We start from the raw sequence: 17,716 nt of genomic DNA, 5'->3' as shown, positions 1-17,716 counted from the left end.
ATCTCTGATTCGTATGTTATGTATTGGAGATTAATTATTACTATTATTAATATTCTTATTATTCAAGATATACAGTATCTCACAAAAGTGAGTACACCCCTCACATTTTTGTAAATATTTTCTTATATCTTTTCATGTGACAACACTGAAGAAATGACACTTTGCTACAATGTAAAGTAGTGAGTGTACAGCTTGTATAACAGTGTAAATTTGCTGTCCCCTCAAAATAACTCAACGCACAGCCATTTATGTCTAAACCGCTGGAAACAAAAGTGAGTACACCCCTAAGTGACAATGATGGCATGTGACTCATTAGTGTTACAAGGTCTCAGGTGTGAATGGGGAGCAGGTGTGTTAAATTTGGTGTTATCACTCTTACTCTCTCATACTGGTCACTGGAAGGTCAACATGGCAAGAATTGTTTTTCTACATAAAGATGGTCTAGGCGAGGGATTCCCAAACTACGGCCCTGCAGTAGTTCAGGAACTACAATTCCCCTCATGCCTAGTCATGTATGTGAATTTCAGAGTTTTACAATGCCTAATGGGATGTGTAGTCATGCAACAGCAGGGGTGTAGTTTGGGAATCCCTGGTCTAGGCTATAAGAAGATTGCCAATACCCTGAAACTGAGCTACAGCACAGTGGCCAAGACCACACAGTGGTTTAACAGGACAGGTTCCACCCAGAACAGGCCTCACCATGGTTAACCAAAGGAGTTGAGTGCATGTGCTCAGCTCATATCCAGAGGTTGTCTTTGGGAAAAAGACGTATGAGTGCTGCCAGCATTGCTGCAGAGGTTGAAGGGGCGGGGTCAGCCTGTCAGTGCTAAGACCATACACACATCACACCACACCATCAAATTGGTCTGCATGGCTGTCGCCCCAGAAGGAAGCCTCTTCCAAAGATGATGCACAAGAAAGCCCTCAAACAGTTTGCTGAAGACAAGCAGACTAAAGTAATGGATTACTGGAACCATGTCCTGTGGTCTGATGAGACCAGGATAAACTTATTTGGTTCAGATGGTGTCAAGTGTGTGCAGGGGCAACCAGGTGAGGAGTACAAAGACAAGTGTGTCTTGCCTACCTTCGAGCATGGTGGTGGGAGTGTCATGGGCTGTGCCTGCTGGAACTGGGGAGTTACAGTACATTGAGGGAACCATGAATGCCAACATGTACTGTGACATACTGAAGCAGAGCATGATCCCCTCCCTTTGGAGACTGGGCCACAGGGCAGTATTCCAACATGATAACGACCCCAAACATACCTCCAAGATGACAACTGCCTTGCTAAAGAAGCTAAGGGTAAAGGTGATGGACTGGCCAAGCATGTCTCCAGACCTAAACCCTATTGAGCATCTGTGGGGCATCCTCAAATGGAAGGTGGAGGAGCGCAAGGTCTCTAACATCCACCAGCTCTGTGATGTTATCATGGAGGAGTGGAAGAGGACTTCAGTGGCAACCTGTGAAGATTCTGATGAACTTCATGCCCAAGAGGGTTAAGGCAGTGGGGCTAGAGGTGTTTGGATGGAGAACTTGTCTCTCGGATAGAGGGACGCCGAGTCTTGGCCCTGTGTGAAAGAATGTTTTGCTTCGTCACTGATTACCATTGTAGCAAAGTGAGCGGAAAAGATGTGCAATAAATTCTAGCAACCAATCAGTGAGCAGTAATGTGTGCTGTAACCTCTAGCAACCAATTGCAATCATTGCCTGATCTGCTGCAGTAAAGTGATTTTGAGTCTACCAGCTATATATTGTATGTCTTAAAGCAGGTGGAGAGCAAAATTGGGGCAAGAAAATGTTTGCCTGGGGTCCAATCAATATTAAAGATGGCCCTGGTCATCTTCAAAAACATTCTGTAGCCTTCTGTGGATGTTAGACAGTCTGCACCCCTCCTTCATCAAGAACTCAATGATGGCATGTTGATTCTGCTTGGAATCCATTATTTCCCTGCAATGAAAAAGAAGAAGAGCCTTTTCCCCTAATGAACATCACTGTTGCATGGCAGCAATGGAATAAGGTCTCAAAAGTGCTGCCAAAAATGGAGCAACATCATGAGAGAAGGTAAGTGTCCTTTTGACTGTCAAGTTGTTGCCCGTGAAAAAAAAGAATCCAAGAGGTGTTGGGACTTTGATGTGAGTGCATACAAATTAGTGAGAGAACAAAAAAACAATTGGAGAGCTTAGTGGCTCAGGTCAGGCTGCTCAAAACAGTTAAGGCTACCCTCAAGTGGGAACTACATTTCCTATGATGCTCATGCACTCTGAAGTGTAGTTGAGCATCATGGGAAATGTAGTTCCAAAACATCTGGGATGCCAAGGTTCGCCATCACTGTTCTATACTAAAAAATAGACAACATGTTTTGGGGTTCAGAAAAATTCCCCCTTCATCAGGAATTCAGTTAAAATAAAAACTTATATGGAGTCAAAGTAGAGCTTTCCTGTAAATATCTATGAAGGGTAGCTATTTGCTGGATCAGCAGAGTTACTGGCCAAGAGTATCTGCATCAAGATAATCTGACCCCTGAAACATGGTGTTTTTTAGCATAAACTAACAAAATTAAAAAGGAACTCCACCCAAAAGGGGAAGCTCTGCCTATTTGCCCCCCCCCCCCGCCATATTTGGCACCTTTTGGGGGGAACGGGTACCTGTTTTTTACAGGTACCCATCCCCACTTCCGGGAGACCTCACTGCGGACCTCACTACAGATGTTCCACCCCCCCTTCTCCTTCCACAGCTGCAGGGCCATTCAGAAAGCACAGCGCGCTTGGCGTATGCACAGTAGGTAACCGGCTGTGAAGCCACAATACTTCACTGCCGTGTTCCCTTTACAAGGAATTCGGGGGCAGCACCTGAGTGCCGACCCATGGACAGGTAAGTGTCTGAATATTAAAAGTCAGCAGCTACAGTATTTGTAGCTGATTTTCCATTTTTGGAGGGTGGAGGGGGCTGGTGCTCCGCTTCAATTTGGAATCTTTTATACTTTTTCTGGCACTCCTTACATTAGTTCTAGTCGTTGCCAATAACAGGATGACCCATATGGCCCTTACTGAAATAGGTGATAAGGGATTAACCTGTCTGGCTACCCAATGTTGTATAGAGATCACATGACTGACTGAACAGAACTACAAATCATTTTTACAGTAAACCTACAGTATATGCATTTAACCTGCATATGTAGCTGTTTGGGAGGAAATTTGTTTCAAAAACACGCTTTCCTCTCCAAAAGTATTCATAGCAGATCATAAGCTATAAAACAAAAGCCTGAGCAGTTAAACTTTATAGCCTTTTAGACAAATGTTGTATTATGTGAATTCTTTTTTCTCTAAAAATGTTATCTTTTTTGTACTGGGCTCTTCAAATTGATAACAAACAAACTGAGACAGAGATGCTGTATGTATTATTTTGGCACAGGTACTACAGGAACCCTTTTGAGCACAAACTGGTTAGAATCTCACTGGAAATAGAGAAAACAAAAAATCTGAGGATGCCTTTCACTCACATAAAAAGGATCCTATTGGCTAGACACACAAAACAGATTCAGCCAGTTTCAAAGACAATCCACTCCATCCACATCCAAATGATATAGGATTCAAAACCAAAAAATGAGGAAGGCTAAATAGCCATTTTCATAAATAAAAGGACTTTTAGGGATGTGGGATTGTCGTGTGTGGTGAGCAAACAGTCACATATTTGTAAAATCATTAAACATTTTAATCTTGAAAAGCCAAATAAAAACGTGTAGATAAACTACAATATGCAATGCAAATAAGCAAATTCACAGCTCAACAAGTTGTACAGAAATGTGACAAGCTAATACATAAATTTGAGGTCCTACGCGTTTCGCAGAACAAAGGATAATTTCCACTCTGATTCTTCAGGGACCCTCAACAATTTTGATTGTCACTTAGCAATTCTATCAGATAGAGCAAAAACAAGCCATGTACGGCCATCTAGGCGCCAAAAGTTCAGTGTTTCCCCGAAAATAAGACCGGGTCCTATATGAATTTTGGCTACAAAAAACACACTAGGGCTTATTTTCAGGGGATGTCTTATTTATTTACAGTATGTACAAGGGTGAAATTAAAGTGATTGCAACCCTTGAAAACATGATAAATTGCACAGTCCTTGTGCTGTGTTATTTACCCCTCGCTTCTTCAGGGACCTTCAACAATTTTAATTGTCACTTAGCAATTCTATCACATAGAGCAAAAACAAGCCATGTACGGCCATCTAGGCGCCAAACGAATGTGCACATGTTATGCGGCTCTCCTCACACGGCCATTCTGGAGCACGTGAATGCTTTGTATAGCAGTATTTGCTGACGTTGCCACAATGATATAGGCTTCTAAGGTACAGTCCAGTACCCACCAGACATACTCCCATAATTTTGTTGTTGGGAACAGTATACCGGATGTCCCATTACACATGCACATACCCCGTTTCCCCCAAAAATAAACCCTACCCCGAAAATAAGACTTAGTGTGATTTGTTGGGATGGCTGAAATATAAGCCCTTGAACTTCCAGTGACCAGTATGAGAGAGTGAGAGCGATAACACAAAATTTAACACACCGGCTCCCCATTCATGCCTGATACCTTGTAACAATAACGAGTCACATGACACTGGGGAGGGAAAATGGCTAATTGGGCCCAATTTCGACATATTCCCTTAGGGGTGTATTCACATTTGCTGCCAGCGGTTTAGACATTATAGGGTGTTTTATGAGTTATTTTGGGGGGGAAAGCAAATGTACACTGTTATACAAGCTGGACACTCACTACTTTACATTGTAGCAAAGTGTAATTTCTTCAGTGTTGTCACATGAAAAGATATAATAAAATATTTACAAAAATGTGAGGGGTGTATTTACTTTTGTGAGATACTGTGTGTATATATACGCAGGATGCCTTGTTGTTGGCCTTGCAGCTTCCGCATGCATTTGCAAATGTGTGTTAACTAACCTCCTGTTTTTAACCTATATTGTTAGACAGGTTTATTTGGTTTGTTAGCAGACTGGTGGGTAAGTATTTCAAACTAGGGACCGGCTGTTTTTCACACACCTTCATTTATCCCCCTTGCTTTTCAATTGACCATTTACAGGGATGGAGACACTGAGCAGTGCTCGCCAGTTCTCACATAAAGTCCCAAATTGTCCATTTTTTGTATCTTACTAGGGATGGAGACACTTGCTTTATAGGCGGGTGTCTCACTCAAAGTCCCCATTTGCCTATGGCATCTTTACTAAAGGGATGGGGGTGTGTGTTTCCCAGCTGATCACATTTAGTTTGCACCCTATGGCTATTATACAGCTATTCGTTTTTCATTGCCAGTCTTGGATTGGAGCAGATGGGGGAGGATTGGGCAATCTCCAATCCCATCTGTTTCCCATCCATCCATTAGCAGCATGTCCTTCCTTTTGTGAAGACACTCAGACACTCAGGTTGAGCAGTGTTATTTAGTGTTAGGTTCTGCAAGATACGCAGGATGCCTTGTTGTTGGCCTTGCAGCTTCCGCATGCATTTGCAAATGTGTGTTAACTAAACTCCTGTTTTTAACCTATATTGTTAGACAGGTTTATTTGGTTTGTTAGCAGACTGGTGGGTAAGTATTTCAAACTAGGGACCGGCTGTTTTTCACACACCTTCATTTATCCCCCTTGCTTTTCAATTGAAATATAAGCCCTACCCCAAAAATAAACCCTGGTTTCCACTCTGCTTCTTCAGGGGCCTGAAGACCTTGTAAAATCCTTGTAAAAACTTGTAATCAGTTTTGTAAAAAGATTATATATAATGCGCAGTGTGTCTCCTTTTGTAACTTTATTGTGGAAAATACCTTATTTACAGCGTGACGAGCAGGAGATCTTCTCCTCTCCTCCCGGCTGATGTCAGTGGCCCCTTCCTCTGCAGTGCTCGGAGCAGGGCTGACGTAAGCTGGGATTTCGACCCCTCCCTCTGCAGTATTCAGAGCAGGGAAGAAGAGCCCTGGTGGGTCATGTGAGCGCCCGGCGGCGCTGTAAATAAGGTATTTTTCACAAAAAAAGTTACAAATGGAGACTCACTGGACATTATATATTATTTTTACAAATCAGATTACATAATTTTACAATGACTTTAACCAAGGTTTATTTTTGGGATTACAGAATGTCATAATGCTGACTCCTGAGCTGACGGGGAGAGGGGGAGAGAAGTCAGGGGACACAAAAACTTTTTATTTTAAATACTTTATTGTTTTATTTCACGTTTTTTTTAAACATAGAAAGGGGTAAATGACACAGCACAAGGACTGTGCTGTCTATCATGCTTTAAAGGGATGCAACCACCTAACACTTTTTGATGAATCTTTATCAGTGCTAGTACACAGATGTGGACCTCTTTGTGATAGCGCCTGTTCATCATTATACTTTTATTGATTTTTATGTGGAACCACTTTAAGATCACCCTTGTACATACAGTAAATAAATAAGACATCCCCTGAAAATAAGCCCTAGTGTGTTTTTTTGTAGCCAAAATTAATATAAGACCGGTCTTATTTTCAGGGAAACACTAAACTTTTGGCACCTAGATGGCCATATATGGCTTGTTTTTGCTCTATGTGATAGAATTGCTAAGTGACAATCAAAATTGTTGAGGGTCCCTGAAGAAGCAGAGTAGAAATAATCCTTTGTTCTGTGAAACGCGTAGGACCTCAAATTTATGTATTAGCTTGTCACATTTCTGTACAACTTCTTGAGCTGTGAATTTGCTTTTTTGCATTGTATATTGTAGTTTATCTACATGTTTTTAATTGGCATTTCAAGATTACAACGTTTAATGATTTTACAAGTATGTGACTGTTTGCTCACCACACACGACAATCCCACATCCTTAAAAGCCGTTTTATTTATGAGAATGGCTATTTAGCCTTCCTCATTTTTTGGTTTAGGATCCCATTGGCTGTTTTTTCTTGTCCTATTCCTCATAGTTTTTGATTTAGCAGAGGTGTATGCAGCAAACAGTGGATGTGTACTGGAATAAACGATCTCTAGATTTCTTGATCATTTGAAACAGATAGTTACTCTTGTGTGTGGATTCTTTAAGATGACAAACAAGTTACAAAACACCAAAATAGAATTCACCAACAGAAAGCCAGACCAAATAATAAAAGACCACATTGTGTATTGGGTTCCCATTGTAAAGACATAAAATGTTTTTTTGGGGCCAGAAACATTCCCCCTTTATCAGGAATACAACAGAGGTAAACAAAATATAGATGCAAATGGTATGATCCTAAATCTGACAAAATAAAAAATATTGGATGATACAGTAACTACAATATATGTATACAATATATAATGTATTTTACATGGGGTATCATTAGCTCTAGTGGCAGATGCATTTTCACATCAGTCAGCACTTCACCTTTAGGGCATTGCAGCCCAATTGTATTAAAAGGCAAATAAAAAGTCTGTAACATATAGAGTTTCCCACACAGGGGTTCTTCTCCAATAAATGCACAAATTAAAGATGCTAGCCCACTTGGCTCTTAAGCTCTCACCCATTTTTAGTTGCAGTACCTCTTCTCTTTATGCTGGTCACCCCGATCATAGGTTCTTCTATGCAGACTGCTTCACTCTAGCGCCCACAGCTCCTCTCTGGCCTTAGTCCTCAGGGTGTTACCTATCTTTTTCGGACACACACATGCTCTGGCTGCCTTATGCAGCCTCTCTGACTACTGGAGAGCATTGGAATCCTCCTGACTCCCATGCACAGACCTCCTGTCTGTTAGGTGGAGCAGCCTTTTTAGAAAATGGGGTTGGTTGCCTCAGGTCAAGGATTGGGACTTTATGGGCTATATTCATTCATAGGTAGATATGTTTTTTTATATATAAAAGAAGTTTATTTCAATTGTTCTAGTAAAACATGTATTACGAATTATGGTAATTCAAAATAGAAAAAGCAATAATACATCAAGTGTATGGGTTATAGACCCATTGGTGTTGGTGAGAAGAGAAAAAGTAGGTAGAAGGTGACAAGGTGGTATAGTAACAACAAATAGCTCTCTATTGTTCCACGCTTCTTAGTAGGGCGTCGGATCTATAGGGAGGGTATTCAGGTTTCCTACGCGTTTCGGCGATAAAGCCTTTGTCAAGGAAGGTATGTCAACCACGTCTGAAAATATAGTAGGTAATAATTGAGCATATATTATGTAGATCCAATGGGGCGTAGTTTCCAACTGGGAGCCCTGAGGTATTCCTATACCTCCATTATAATGCCTATGTGCACCTGAGCACACACCCTGCTGGTTATCCACAAAACCAAGACGTAGAGTTGGAGATTCCGTCCCACCCAAGACATTATTGAATCTCCAAAGTACAGAGCCCCATCCAGGTATACCAAAACCTGGACAAGGCTGCAAAAGCAGCTTTCTCCACTCCACAGCTAAACTCTGTAGTCCTGCACGGAGCCAATGTGCACCCTCTGTGTTCTTTAAATTTACCAATTTCACAGTGACAACGTCTCGTCCTGTCACAGTATAAATATATATAAGTCATGGTCAGGGGTTAGGCTTGGAGACCAGTAACTAAAGCAGCAGAGAGGTTCTCACTGAGCAGGATGAGTATACAAGCAGGTCACCCTGGCGCATGATGAGGGCTCTTTCAAGGTAGAGACTAGAGAGTCCAAGTACTCTGTATTCATCAGAGCTCCTGATGGTGGAGATGGTTTTTGTAGAATGTTAGTACAAGGTCACAGTCATCAGGATTACCCTACCAGGAGGTAAACAATCCAGGGTCCAATAGCAGATATAGCAGGTAGAGATCACGCAGAAGCATAGTCAGTAAACAAGGCAACGGTCGGTAACAAGTGGTTGCAGGTTGGAATAAAGCAGAAGCATCGTTGAGGAACAAGTCAAAGGTCAATAACAAATGTTTGCATGTTGGTATCAAGTAGAAGTGTAGTTAGTAAACAAGTCAATGGTTGGTAACACTTAGTTGCAGATTGTGGATCCCCCTGGAAGCTGGAAATCACTGAAGTAAGCACGAATACTCACGTGATCTCCACTAGCTTTTGGGTCCCGTGCTGAGGGGCTACCCTGCTACATTTTGAACACAGAAGGCTGATCACTCTGCATGGATGGAATTCAGAGAATGTTTTGCATTTTCTCAATTAATGCAAAGCAGTCTCTGATTGGTCAAGGTGGAGAGCGTGACTTCCCTGTCTTGCCTCTCCATCACGCTTTGCATTAAATAAAACAAAACTAAACCCAACTTTACTCATAACAACTTGATAAAAAAGAACGTTCTTTAGGAAGGAACATATATTCCACATGGATAATTATGCTACCAAAATTAGTGTGCTGTAAATTGCCTACAGCATTGCTCCTGTTTCTTCTTGCTAGAGTCAAACTTCTGAGGGACAGTGCCGCGGCACCGTATCCTGGAATTGGGGAAGGGTAACTGTCAAAAACAAAAAAAAGCAAATGAGCGGAAGTTCCACTTTTGGGTGGAAATTCGCGTTAAGCACTTTGGTTTATATATCCTTTTACAATGTCACACGCCTCAAAATTAATTCATTCCTCTCAACCTAACTGTCAAATCATCAAATGACTGGTTTCGTAACTTAAAGCAGAGTTCCACCCAAAAGTGGAACTTCCGCTCTTTTGTTTCCTCCCCCCCCTCCGGTGCCACATTTGGCACCTTTCAGGGGGGAGGGGGGAACAGGTACCTGTTTTTGACAGATACCCTTCCCCACTTCTGGGATATGGTGCCGTGGCGCCGTCCCTCGGATGTTCGGCCCCCTCCTCCCTCCTACGCCGCTGAGCCAATAGGAATGCGCAGCAGTAGGCACCCGCCCGTGAAGCCGCAAGGCTTCACTGCTGGGTTCCCTCACCGGCAATGGCCGCGGCAGAACCCGACAGCCGATGGAAACATTGACTGCGGTGCCGACATTGCTGGACTCCAGGACAAATAAGTGTCTTAATATTAAAAGTCAGCAGCTACAGTATGTGTAGCTGCTGACTTTTAATTTTTGGAGGGGGAGGCAGAACTCCGCTTTAACACATGTGCAGCACCATGGCAGTTGAAGATCAAACAGAGGGCAAGATGGCAGCTTCCTTGGCTGAAGAGGATAAGAGGGTTCAGTTCCATGTTAAGAAAATGCAAATCGACCTCTGAATAGTGCCCATGCTGAGTGGGTGACCTCCTGAAATTGCAATGAATCTGCTCGACAACGAATCCGGAGGCTAGTGGAGATCATTGCAAAGTGCAAGTTCTCTTGCAAAGTGAACAATCTATTTGCCTTAAGTAACTCCATCTCAAAGACTGCTCTTTTCAGTTGTTATTGTTTAACCCTAAAAGATTGACGTGCCATGGAGGACCTCTACCTGTTGTAGCCTGTCTAGGAGAAATAGTTCCACCTTGACATGTTTTAAAGGCTCATTATGTTGGATCAAATCTGTCACATTAATATTTGTAAATGTTTTGCTCCTCTGCATATATTACAGTAATGAGATGCATTCTCCATACAGTATGAGTGGAATCTACAGTAATTATAACCGGGGCAAGAATATATTTTCCGTTTGTAACTGAGTAGTCAGGGACCTTGGAGTAGCATAGAGGACTATGATGTTGATTTTAACAGCTGTTCATTAACAGTGAGGTGCTAACCCCGTCATTACAACAGTAGTTAGAACACAATCCTAATGAGTGATTTACATTGCAGATAGATCAGACCTAATAAACACTCACATAAGTAATAGATTTACCCCTTCCATTCTGATTTAGGATCAGCAGTAGAACAAAAACCCACTCTTGGTGGGTGCTGCTTTTGTTGGCACATGTACATGTGAGTACAATCAGTACATTTTATTCTATTTTAAACTAAATAAACGGTATTGCGTGATTATCCATCTTTTTATATATTTGCGGAATCTTTGCCATCTCCATTGCCGATTGTGGAACAAGTACCATACCTTCCCATTATCAGCCCATGGGGGGCTATCCAGTGATCTGGTCATTTCGCAAAGGAGGTTATCCCATTTGAATTCATAGATAAGTGAGTTGGGTCCTGGAGGCCTGTAGCTTTTTGGTGAGTGGCCCCTTTTATTAATGGGTGGAGGAGCACCACGCATAAGCACTTTATATAAGAAGACTACTGACACTTTTGGTGATCTGAAGACTTGGATATTGCTACGGACTTTTATTAATTGATTTATACACAATTTATATTAATGGTTGTCATATACTCTGGTTGCACAATTACCCCTTCCATTCTGATTTAGGATCAGCAGTAGAACAAAAACCCACTCTTGCTTGCAAAATCATATTTTATGGACTGCAATAAATATTAAAGTTTAATTCCGGGATAAGTAAATATTGTCTAAATACATTCATTGTGTGTATTTTTGGTTATATCTTGGTGTGCTTTGTGTATTTCTTCCAGATCCAGTTATCCAGTGTGAGACTTTCCCTGTACAGGAGCTTCCAGTAATAAAGACCGCTCACTGCTGCTCTCTCTCCTTGTATGGGATGACTGGTCTTGTCTCCGCCCCTCCTGTAGTTTTCTGCTGGCAGCCTGTAGAGGGTGGGGCCTGCTGGGCCCCTCCCACAGCTCTGCTCTCTGTAAAGGCTATATACACTATATTACCAAAAGTATTGGGACACCTGCCTTTACACGCACATGAACTTTAGAGGCATCCCAGTCTTAGTCCGTAGGGCTCAAGTTGGCCCACCCTTTGCAGCTATAACAGCTTCAACTCTTCTGGGAAGGCCGTCTACAAGGTTTAGGAGTGTGTCTATGGGAATGTTTGACCATTCTTCCAGAAGCGTATTTGTGAGGTCAGGCACTGATTTTGGATGAGATGGCCTGGCTCGCAGTCTCTGCTCTTATTCATTCCAAAGGTGTTCTATCAGGTTGAGATCAGGACTCTGAACAGGCCAAGTCAAGTCAAGTTCCTCCACCCCAAACTCACCTACTTATGTCTTTATGAATCTGGCTTTGTGCACTGGTCCAGATATTTTGGTTGAGGGGGGATTATGGTGTGGGGTTGTTTTTCAGGGGTTGGACGTGGCCCCTTACTTCCAGTGAAGGGAACTCTTAAGGTGTCAGCATAACAAGACATTTTGAACAATTTCATGATCCCAACTTTTCCGCTCTAATTCATAATAAAAGTGTTCTATTGGGTTGAGGTCAGGACTATGTGCAGGCCAGTCCAGTTCCTCCACCCCAAACTCGCTCATCCATGTCTTTATGGACCTTGCTTTGTACCCGGGTCCAGATCATTTGGCGGAGGGGGGATTATGGTGTGGCTTTTTTTTTCAGGGGTTGGACTTAGCCCCTTAGTTCTAGTGAAGGGAACTCTTAAGGTGTCAGCATACCAAGACATTTTGGACAATTTCATGATCCCAACTTTATGGGAACAGTTTGGGGATGGCCTCTTCCTGTTCCAACATGACTGCGCACCAGTGCACAAAGCAAGGTCCATAAAGACGTGGATGAGCAAGTTTGGGGTGGAGGAACTTGACTGGCCTATACAGAGTCCTGACCTCAACCTGATAGAACCCCTATGATGAATTAGAGCGAAGACTTCGAGCCAGGCCTGCTCGTACATTTTAGTGCCTGACCTCACAAATACACTTCTAGAAGAATGGTCAAACATTCCCATAGACACTCTCCTAAACCTTGTGGACAGCCTTCCCAGAAGAGCTGAAGCTGTTTTAGCTGAAAAGTGTGGGGCAACTCAATATATAACCCTATAGACTAAACCTGGAATGCCATTAAAGTTCATGTGTGTGTAAAAGCAGGCGTCCCAATACTTTTGGTAATATAGTGTATATATAATATAGTGATGATACCACTGCAAATTTTACAAGGTAATATCTACGTTTGAAAAGGTTTTTTTCATGTGCACTCAAAGTGGATAATGGGGGTGTTTCTCTGCAGCAGGTATTGGAGCACTTGTCAGGACAGAAGAAAAAATGGATGGGGCTAAATACCATCGAATTCTTGAGCAAAATCTGCCGCCCACAGCCAAAAAGCTGTCAATGGGAAGAAGTGCCTTGCCTTCCCGTCTGGTCCTCCATCCTTTCGGTGACGTCACTTCTGGTGTGTGTTCCACGCTGGTTAGCGTGCCTTCCTGGGGCTCCTCCAGGCTCCCAAGCCAGCCATTTGTCTCTCCCAGGAGCTGGAACCTATCACAATGGTCCTGTGGGTCGGATCTAGGAGGAATCTACACCACTACCCTCTGCACAAGATGAGCTTTTTAATTTTATATATAGTGTTTTTCATCTATTGCCATTAAAATTTTTAACTGGAATATTGCACTTAGCTGGGGCTTCCTTCCCATTGTTCTTTCTCCTTTGTGCCAGACAGCCGGTCACAACTCTGAGGATAGCAGCCTCAGGTGCTCCTACACTTTCCCTTTACCCTATTTCATCCTATACGGATCAGAGACAATCTTGGACTATCCCCAACCCTTATCATTGGTCTCACAGACACAAAATGCTAACTGGACTAAATATTCTCTGTGCGCCGGATTATTTTCCCTCTACTGCTAATGGGAAGAAGGTTTACCTTCCAACATTACAATGACCCAAAGCACACAGCAACAATGAGCACACGGTGGTTGAAGGAGAAGAAGGTGAATGTCCTTGCATGACCTAGTCAGAGCCCAGACTTAAACCCCATTGAAAATCTGTGGAATGACTTGAAGACTGCAGTCCACAAAACAGTCACCATCAAATTTAACTGAACTTGAGCAGTTCTGCAAAGAAGAGTGGGCAAATATTGCAAAGTCTAGATGTGAAAAATTTCAGCCCCGTACACACGTACCGATTGTCGGCCGACCGTTCGCCCGTCTTTTGTCTGGTGCTGTTTTGTTGGTTGAAAAGTGCTCAAGACTGCACATGAATTTTTGTCGGCCAACAACAACCAACTTCAGAAGTGATGTCATGTGATGGTCTACTTTTTGTGTGTTTTTTCTTCACTGAGCATGCCCAGTCTTGATCATCACATTTTTGTCGGCCGAAATCTGTACTGACTGACGAACAATCGGCCGTTCTTTGTTGGCCAACAAAAATTTGATAGCCTGCACACCAGATTTTGTTTGGCCGAAAAGTCGCAGTCGGTTGTCGGAAGCATCATACTAACAAGCCGATAATCGGCCGATCGGACGTTGGCCGACAATTTACGGCCAACAATCGGTGCGTGTGTACGAGGCTTAAGTAGAGACAAATCCCAACAGACTAAAGACTGGAATTAAAGCAAAATTCAGTCCAAAAAATACTGACATAAGGTGTGAGTGTGGGGGGGGGGGGGTGATCCTTTTTCCATTTCAGTGATTCGGTTTTTGATTTTTTTTTCCATTTACTTCTGACATGTTGGTGTTTTTATTTTTTACTTGGATATTAAAAATTGCACTAGTAAATAAAGCTGGATAAAACAAAAACTGTGTCTGTCTTAATTTCAGACCACAAAACAACAAAATGCGATAATTTTAAAGGGAGTAAATATTTTTTATACCCACAGGTAAAATATAAATAAGCATTTTGGCAAGTTAGCCCCAGAAAATGAGCAGATTAATGTTATTATTTAATTGAAATAATTAAAATCGTTTTATATCGATAAACAACATGAAATACATTGATGGATGCTCTACTTTCTCTTTAACTTAAAGGAAATGTTGCAGAACAGTCTGTTTTGCCCAGCCTCATGATTCACAGACCGTTCTTTTAGTAATATACAAAGTATCAACTCTCACTGCTCTACTTCCAGTTGCTCCGGAGTGTCAGTTCACAAAAGATTAAATTAAATGCCGATACAATGGCATCACTGTTTTCCGGACACTGTGCCTTTAAATCCAGCAGTTGGGGATAGTTGCAGCTCCAGCTGCTTTGTAAATTATGGTGCTCCATAGAACCACTTGACTCTAAAAAAAAATTATTATTAGGTAGACTAAATAAAAAACAAAAAATAAAAATTAAAGCAGTTTAGCTAAGAGGATTGTGAAATACGAATAGAAGAAAATGTAAATTAATACCCAAAGCAACCAATCAGATTCAAGGTGGTTTTATTTATTTTTTTTTAATATGATAAGTTTGAAAACAAAAAACTAACTTTTATTTCCTTTTCTTTTTAGCTTTTTGTTACTTTTCTAACTTTTTTCTTACTACTTTTACTATTTTTAATATCTTTTACTTTCTTATTATTATGCATTTATACTACTACTTAAAGCGATTCTAAACATACGCTGTGTAATTCACATTGTCCCTTCTATTTCTGTATGTGGATAATATCGCTGTCATTTTTTTAATTAAAAAAAAAAAAATACCTTTTTTCTATTTGATATACAGCCATCACACAACCCAGCTCTCTCCCAGCCTGTCTGCAGGGAAACATAAGCAGGAGGAGCTTCTAGTCCTCTGCTGCTGGTCTCATGTTCAAAATAAAAAAACAAACTTTGGATTACAGAGTAAAAATAAATAATAAATATCAATAAACTATTTTAAATGCTTATACAAATATATATTTGAAATGAATGCATTGTCACTACTACTTAAAGCGATTCTAAACACTCTATTTCTGTTTGTGGATGATGGCACTGTAATTATTTTAATAAAAAAAAATAAAAATAAATAAAAAACATCTAAGTACCTTTTATCTATTTGATATACAGCCGTCCCACAACCCAGCTCTCTCCCAGCCTGTCTGCAGGGAAACATAAGCAGGAGCTTCTAGTCCTCTGCTGCTGGTCTCATGTTCAAAATAAAAAAAACAACCTTAGGTTTACAGAGTAAAAATAAATAATAAATATTAATAAACTGTTTTAAATTCTCATACAAATATATATTTGAAATGAATGCATTGTCACTACTACTTAAAGGGATTATAAGCGATTATAAACACATACTGTGTAACTTACATTGTCCCTTCTATTTCTGTATGTGGGTAATGGCATTGTAATTATTTTAATTTATTTTAATTATTTAATTTATTTTAATTAAAAAAAAAAAAAACCATCTAAGTACCTTTTTCCTATTCGATATACAGCTGTCACACAATGCAGCTCTCTCCCAGCCTGTCTGCAGGGAAAAATAAGCAGGAGGAGCTTCTAGTCCTCTGCTGCTGGTCTCATGTTCAAAGTAAAAAAACAACCTTTGGAATTCAGAGTAAAATTAAATAATAAATATCAATAAACTGTTTTAAATTATCATACAAATATATATTTGAAATGAAATCATTATTATTTTTGGCAAAAATATAATGTGCGTGGATTTTTGCCAGTCACAGGCTATGTCTTAGAATAAGAGGGAGGTGAAGCCTCCATCAATCTACATGTAATATCCCACCCCCATTATGTTTAGCTGGTTAGAGGTAATGCAGGAGGAGTTGGGGGAGTGGGCTGTCATTTACCACTGTGTATAGGCCCACATGTGTGACTCTATAGTCACGTGGGCTGCTCAGATGTGATAGGGAGGAAATGCTCAGCATAGAAACTCACTAAGAACTGAGCATGTGCAGAGTTGCCACCACAGCTGCAAAATTTCTAACTGAATTGGGGACATGGACAGAAGGGGGAGATAGAGAGCAGCAGGATCAGCCAGGTTTTTTTGCAGAATACAGAAAATGTATCTAATAGCGGCTGAGTGAGTATGAATAGCATGTAGTACAACAATCATTGATAGTTTTTCTTTTTTTTTTTTTTTTTTTTTTTTTTTATGATGTCGGTTTACTGACATTTTTTTTTTTTTTTTTAACAAGCTTTTATTTATTTTTTTTCCTTTTTTTTACCTGGTGGTTCTGGTAACATGCTTACTGTACTGCCCTATGGTGACAACATTCACTCACCTTTCTATATAAGGACAACAGAAACCAGACAGGATTACCGAAACCTCCTCCTCTCCTCTTCCTAATAACATAGAGAAGAGGGGTTTTTGTAGTCTTCAGAGATAATTAGAACAAAGTAACAGATAGGATTGTAACACAGACAGAGATTGCAGAAAGTTAACAGTTGACAAGATTTCTGGCAGGATCAACACGTTTTTTTTTGTTTGTTTTTTTTGCAAACCACTTTAACAGCCCATTCACACAGGGGCGACACGACTTGCCGGGGCGACCTGTGAAGTCGCGGTGCACAGTCAATGCAATTGAAGTCAATGCAAGTCGCCTCCAGGTCGCCCCAAAGTAGTACAGGACCCTTTTTCTAAGTCGGAGCGACTTGTGTCGCTCCTATTAGAACGGGTCCTCCTGTGCTAATCAATGGCGGGCGACCCACCGCGACTTGTCAGGCGACCAAGTCGCCTGACAAGTCACGCTAGTGTAAATGGAGGCTTAATGGTATCCCTAAATTAGTATTGAACCCTCTGCATTTTTTAGTTTAACACGATGAGGGAGATTTACTAAAACTAGAGCACTCAGAATCTGGTGCAGCTGTGCATTGCAGACAGATTTTGAACTCTCTAATTTTAGTAAATCTCCCCCATTAGGTACCATAAAATAAGCATTCCCCAGTAAAATATTTTACCTTAGATTGTAAGCACCTTGTGGGCAGGGACTGATATGAATGTACAATATACACTGCTCAAAAGCAACAAGTCAATTAAACTCCTGGGATATTGATCTGGTCAGTTAAGTAGCAGAGGGGGTTGTTAATCAGTTTCAGCTGCTTTGGTGTTAATTAAATTAACAACAGGGGCACTAGATGGGCAACAATGAGATGACCTCCAAAACAGGAATGGTTTTAC

Source organism: Pelophylax lessonae (genome assembly GCF_965119305.1).
Source record: "Pelophylax lessonae genome assembly, chromosome: 4".
Lineage (NCBI taxonomy): Eukaryota > Metazoa > Chordata > Amphibia > Anura > Ranidae > Pelophylax > Pelophylax lessonae.
The sequence above is the reverse complement of the archived record's forward strand: the minus strand, read 5'-3'. Positions refer to the sequence as shown.